This window comes from Sinohyriopsis cumingii, chromosome 18 (assembly GCF_028554795.1).
Source record: "Sinohyriopsis cumingii isolate HCF-2022 chromosome 18, ASM2855479v2, whole genome shotgun sequence".
NCBI classification, from domain to species: domain Eukaryota; kingdom Metazoa; phylum Mollusca; class Bivalvia; order Unionida; family Unionidae; genus Sinohyriopsis; species Sinohyriopsis cumingii.
In genome coordinates this window covers 90,043,009-90,050,272 of record NC_142978.1, presented here as the reverse complement: position 1 = coordinate 90,050,272, position 7,264 = coordinate 90,043,009, and the positions used below count along the sequence as shown (strand labels likewise).

Here is a 7,264-nt window from a genome sequence, read left to right as displayed (position 1 = left end):
ATATGAAAACTGTTCAAAATGATTGGAAGCTGTACAATTAAGTTGGTACATCGGGAATGTTGAGAAAAGATAATGCTTTACTTTTAAACGATACATCTTCATGCGGTAGCAATGTGTTTGGCTCACAACGAATGAAGTTGGAAAGTGTGTTATTTCAGAGAGAGAGAGAGAGAGAGAGAGAATAGTGAATCGAGTGGGTACTCAAGGGAGGCAATGAATGTATTGATAAATGTACTTTTGTTATCTCCCTTGTATTGCTTACTAGAGACAAATTACTCGATATGAAACCAGTTGTTTACTCAAGAATGAGGGCCGAAGAAGCGATGTCATGGCGTTGTTATGTATGCAGTTTCTTTTCTTTTTTAAAAATAAAAATAAAGCCGATGTAGGTTTTAAAAGAACATCTATTTCATATAGCCAACAGTATATATTCCAAGATCGTGAATGTATGTTTTAAAGTCATATTCTTCGCATAGTATTATCTTTAATACTGTGTGTGTGTGTGTGTGTGTGTGTGTGTGTGTGTCCAATGCAACTTCTCAAACTTAAGTACATATTTTCTATTGCGTCGTGTTTGTGGGTCATTGCATTCGTCTTGTGCATAAACTGTTTGGAGCTATCGGAACATCACGTGACATGTGACCGACTTTCTCGTGTTTAGTGTTTGTAAAATAACAAAGCTCAAACAGCATGTCAAATTGTAGGATGTTTAATTTGTTATTATTCATGTCCACTAAATCATATCTTTTACTTGATATGCACACTGGAAAGAAAACGATGTGATTCCATGTCCGTTACATGGATGGTTTCTCGAAGTTTGATAACGAGACAATTCGAGTGATTGTGTCTAATCAGATGAATCGACGAGACAATATAGTCCAGTTTAAGTACCAGTGTTTGAGGAAGATCTATTTATAATATTTTACTTCGAAATCATAGAGGTTGATACGGGACTTAATTATTTTGAGCGACTGAAGGAGTTTGAGATATTCAAGCTCGATGCAGTGACTGGTGCGTTTCACTGTATTTTAATAACTAAATATATGCAAGAGAATAGGGATGTCAACTCTCGACCTCTAAAGTTGCTAATGCCATTATGTCGATTGCTACTAGTTTTGTCGAAGAAACTCTGAGTCAAGAGTCAATTAGTAGAAGTAACATCAGCTGTTACAATCCATGTACAACACACAGTTGAGAGGGCGAGGACGGACGGAGGCACATGCACGGACGGACTGACAAAGTGAATCATATTTACAACCCAATTCTCAGGGTCGGATTATAATGGCGTTAAAAAGAATAAAAAATACATCTTGCGATAACAAATCATGGTCTACTTTATTATTGAGATTTAAGTACATCTTGTAACCACTGATCAAAATCTACTTTGTTACAGATGTTTAAGTACATCTTGCGATCACAAATCAAGGTCTACTTTGTTACATATGTTTAAATACATCTTGCGATCACAAATCAAGGTCTACTTTGTTACATATGTTTAAATACATCTTGCGATCACAAATCAAGGTCTACTTTGTTACAGATGTTTAAGTACATCTTGCGATCACAAATCAAGGTCTACATTGTTTAAGTGTAATGCCACTTAATTTCATTCTTAACAATGCAGGGCGCAGTTAATTGTTGTAGAGGTATCTGGATACTTGTACGTATGATATATATGTTCTTTTATGTTTACAATGCTTTTACTTTATATCTATGACCGCTCCGGTGGCTTATTGGTTAGAGCGTCCGCCTCGGATCCGGGAGGCCGTGGGTTCGATCCCCGGCCGAGTCATACCAAAGACTTACAAAAATTGTACTAACAGCTGCCTCGCTTGGCGCTAAGCATTAAGAGGTTAGTGTTAGGACTGGTCGGCCTGGTGTCAGGATAATGTGACTGGGTGGGACATGATGCTACTATAAACTGCCACAATGCAGATGTCATAGCGATATGACTGAAAAATTGTTTAAGGTACGTTAAAAATCCAAATCACACACACACACACACACACACTTTATATCTATATTTTAATTTATTGTAGTCTGAAATAAAGAATTCTTATCTTCTTATCTTATCTTAAAAGGCTACTAAACATGGAATAATACCTGAGCTGACCAGTATAGTAATAATAATAACAATTTAAAAAACCCCAATAACAATATGATGACAGCAACAGAAATATGTGAACGTGACTTCTTGTGACATGCAAATACTAGCATATGACTGTAATAAAATGAAGGTCGCAAACGGTAATTAGCATAATGAATTTTAAATGACACTCATCGCAGCGTTATAAATATTTGTTGAAAGACTGAATCCATTAGCATTCCATAATAAACGTGAATTAATTAACATACTATGTAGTAAACACAAAGGAGTAATTAACGTATTACAGGTCTAAAGGACGTCAAAGAACAGTAGTAGATGGGTTTTTTAAAATGGATGCCTGAATTAAAAGAAAGATTATTTTAATGTTAACGTGTAACAATTAACGTAATGTTTAACAATTACAAGGTCAATAACTGATTACCGTTGTCAAAATCGATAATTGATTTAACAACGACAAGATCGATAGCTCGTCTATGTTAAATGAAGAATGTTAACAATGACAGATTCGTTACTATGACAAAATGGATGCAAAAGAACCTCATTTTCTTTCTCTCTCTCTCTCTCTCTCTCTCTCAAAGTTGGTAAGCAATGCTTTTCCACTCAACTTTACTCTAAGTCACCCACTTCGAAAATATGAATTTCCACCGTTATAAAGGTTATGTATTCTGTACATTTTCCCTATATAGAATTGATATTGATTTTCGTTTTGTTTCAAAATCGTTGATTCAAGTCCTACAAGAGAGAGAGAGAGAGAGAGAGAGAGAGAGAGAGAGAGAGAGAGAGAGATGAGGGCGGTGGAGGAGAGGGGATATATCTTGTAATCACAGCTGCGTGTAACCACACATTCTGCGTGAATTTTATGCATTTTAACTGCCATGGATTTACAATCATAAGACAAATTGTAAGTGGCACGTAATGAGTTAGACTTGACAACCAAAACTATCCATAAATAGTATCACACACTTGTACTTTGTATTCACTCGGAGCGTGCACACATTACAATTAATGTACGAACGCATCATTAAATTGATAAAGATAGGTAACAGCTGTTTGACAAATAAATGGAAATATCGCAGGCATAGTTTGACTATGCACCGTTTCCGCTTTCCATAAAAACAGTACACATGACTTTTAAGTATAAGTATTAATTATGTATAACTACAACATCGATCCTCCTCTCTCTCTCTCTCTCTCTCTCTCTCTATATATATATATATATATATATATATATATATATATATATATATATATATATATATATATATAATTCTGTTTATAACGTTATAACGAGATGACTAATACAAGGAAATACATAAAATAGAAAGTCCCTGTGGGTGTTTTGTCCTCACTGAAAATAAAATTCCGACATGCCTATAGGACTTTGTCCCCTGGACTTTATTACAGCTGGAGAATATATTTATTTCTAGGCTCTTATAGGTGAGGAGATCTCATAAGGGAACATGGAGAAGGATGCAGAACTGCATAAATTAAGATAAAAAGTCTGATCCTAAAGAAAGCTAAAAGCGAAAACGTTTGTAAATGTCTGATTTTCCATGTCTAGCATGTTATCACCTCCTTTATTAAATCTTCCATGTCTTGCATGTTATCACCTCCTTTATTAAATCTTCCATGTCAAACATGTTATCACCTACTTTATTAAAATTTTCCATGTCTAGCATTTTATCAAATACTTTATTAAATCTTCCATGTCTTGCATGGTATCACCTACTTTATTACATTTTCCATGACAAGAATGTTATCACCTACTTTATTAAATTTTCCATGTCAAAGATGTTATCACCTACTTTATTAAATTTTCCATGGCTAGCGTGTACATTATTAAATCTTCCATGTCTAACATGTTGTCACCTACTTTATAAAATTTTCACTGAATTCGATCTTGGCATATTTTTCTTAAATTACAGCATATAAGGGCCTCACGGCACAGGATTTAAATGGCTATACTAGGATGAAAATTGAGGGGGAAAAAAACGGTGGATTTAAATGGCTGAAAACTGAGAAAACATGGATGGATTTAAATGGCTATGAAAGGATGACAATTAAAAAACAGGAATGGACGAGACAGTACTACAATGGAAAACAAGTTACTAAGATGCACTCTTATTCCTTCTAAGAATTCTCATAAAATCTGTATACAAAAATTAGTGGAGAACTGTACTGTCTTTATAGATTTGCTCCAACATATATCCTACACAAATCTCAAATTCAGCATACAACAAAGTCACTATTAATTGAATCGCGGCCCTTAAATAATGCAGTCAACTGATTTGTGCATTCGCAATTTCGAGGTCATTCGCAATGTCAAAGGCAGTGTCACCAATTATACATTGAATGTATGCCGAGTTGCATACCGATCGTCTCGGCTATTTCCGAAACAAGGATTGACAGAGAAGTGGACTCCACATATATCATTAACTTGAGAGAGTGACAGGTATAAGGTGAAGTTGTTTGCATTTGTAATATGCACAATAATATGCAGAAAGATGGCGTACCTCTATGTTACTTTTATGTACTGCGCCTGATATTTCTTTGGATATTGTACTTTTGGAAAATGTACATGGTCTAAGCACACATATAGCCAAAATGACTTCCCCCGTGTGCTCGAAAAATCAGCCTAATTTAGTCTAAAGTACATTATCTGTGGCCGTTATTAAAATAGCGAAAACAAATTTTACCTGACTAGACAATTCAGCTTCTGATGGTGCAACGAACTTATTAAGAATATTTAAAACGCAAAACAAAAGGTTATCGGGTCGTTTGTTTACATTTTATCTTTGAGGTCCAGGAAGTGAAAATGACCAAACGGAGCTAGCAATTTTTGGATCGATGCACATCTTATATAAGGCTACGCTGTATACCCTATAATAGAAATAATATCTATAAGGATGCAAATTTCGTTCGATCTATGAAGGGCACATTAAATTGGGCCAGAGAACAATTAATTAGATTTATGGGGACAGGTGCTTGTTAAATTGCTATACTGCAATGATTTCTAATGTCTGTGTCGGGAGAGAAAGTGATTCTTAATTAAGCCTTCGTTTACTTAATCGTTAGACGACAGGAAAAGGGACGGCTAACTTCGATCTTTGTATCGAAATGTCGGAAGTTGAAATTTTCCAGAATAAGGTTTTGAAATCTATAAGTCAAACTGACCGCAATTTTGACGCCTTACTATAAAAGACGGTAAATATATTTAATCCTGATTGGTTACGCTAAATAAGGTTCGTGGTTCCCACACAAAAATTCTTGGGGTTAAATTGCCGTCGTCGAAAAAATCTAGTCGGTCTGCACTTTTCCTGCAAGAGTGAAAATAAAAGGGACTCGGAGAGTAAATTTGGAAGTAATTCTCTCATAAAACATTGGTCAAAGGGACCGGATGTCTGGAAAGTCAACGGACACAATTTTGGCGGTAGAAGCGAACAAAGCTTGAAAGCACAAGGTATTTGCGTCAATTTCATGTAATTCGTTGATACCAATATAATGATTTGCTTGAATTTAATTTTTTTATATTAGCATGAATGTATTTGTTTAAATCCGTAGATCAATTCTCTTGAAATTAGTGTAACTGTGTTTGAGTTAATCCCTCTGATTCCGTACAATGGTCTTCTTAATATAAGTTTGACGAATTGTTTCAATTTGTCGTCTTGATTGTTATAGGGATCTAAGAATTTCATGCATTACTTTAGTTGATATTAATTAGGAGAATCAGTTTGAATTCACTGATCTTAGATGATTTCATGTATGCTAAAGACTCGAATGTGTTTATTCGCTGAAAATAACATTCATTCATTTGTGTAATTTAGACGAGAACGGAACTGTTATGTCTCGTGTAATGTTAACGGGAATCAGCGTTGAAATAGCCATTAGGAAGTACATTAATCTTGTGAAACTAGGTTTGTTTATGGTATGTCATGTTTAGCTTGACCAAATAGCCTTTGGTCTGTTTGAATTGCGATAGAACGATATCTGATATAACGAGAAGGGAGTAACGATCTGTTCCCAGTAGAACAACTGACAGAAGATTTACGTCGCTTCTCTGTTCAGTTTGAAAGGGGAAATAGCTCCGCGGACGTATCCACTGAAGTATCCACATACCTACTTATCCAGGCATCTACGTACTTACGTATACACCTACCCACACAAAGTGTGAGGGCCGAAAAGAGGCGGAAAAGGGAAAAAGCGAAAGGACCTAGAGGAACCACCACAGTAAAGTTGGAGTGGACCGGAATAAGTAGGTTATGAAGTTGTACAAGACAATGACTTCGATCGTTCACTCAATTATATGATGACCTAATTCTATCATTTAGAACAGATCGGCTATTTATATAAATATATTTGTGTTTGAAATTCGGTGAAAGATTTATTCCAAAAAGAAGTGTATCTTCCTAATGTAATGCATTATCCAGTCATTTATGTAACTGATTAAATTTTTGTTTTTTCATGTACAGGGGCTTGTGTCATTCTGTTCTATATATCTGCTCAGATCTCCATTTATTCCATCTATAAGTTTCACACTTTATTTAAAAATGTACTCGATCCGGGCAACAATACTGGGTGCGATCCCCCTCTAGATAACGATAGCCAAATAAAGCGGACACCTTGTAAGAAGGTACAAGCTTACAACACCACCAGTAGCAAGCGCTAAAATATCTATCAATAATACACCTATAAGGAATTAAAAGTTCTTTTAACAATACCTAATATATGCAAGGTCTTTTTTTGTACAAAGCTAACTGAACAGTCGGGTAACGAACGCAACACTTGGTATATTCAGAACTTGTCTAATTAGGGCACTTTTTTAAACAGTTGCTGAAATATACATCCTAAACATGGCAACGCTGTCACATTTAGTTTGAATAGCAACACGAGTAGTGAATGGGGGCACCCTAGCCTCAATGGAAATTAGCATTACAGGACCCCTTGGGCAAACCTAGCCTCAATGGAAATTTAACATGGGAAAAAATCATGGGCAAACCTAGCCTCAAGGGGGAATTGAACATGGGAAAAAATCATGGGTCACTCTAGCCTCAAGGGGAATTGAACATGGAAAAAATCATGATCAACTCTAGCCTCAAGGGGAATTGAACATGGAAAAAAATCATGGGTCTGTTGAGCGACAAGGGAAAATGGAACAGG

At 35.6% G+C, this 7,264-nt stretch overlaps 1 long non-coding RNA gene across 1 annotated transcript; it reads left to right on the top strand.

Moving 5' to 3' along the window:
- The first annotated feature begins 637 nt into the window (after positions 1–637).
- Positions 638–6,573, top strand: LOC149777419 (uncharacterized). Its single transcript, XR_016416175.1, has 2 exons — positions 638–1,969; positions 4,033–6,573. It is a non-coding gene; the product is annotated as an uncharacterized LOC149777419 (long non-coding RNA).
- Positions 6,574–7,264: the final 691 nt, after the last annotated feature.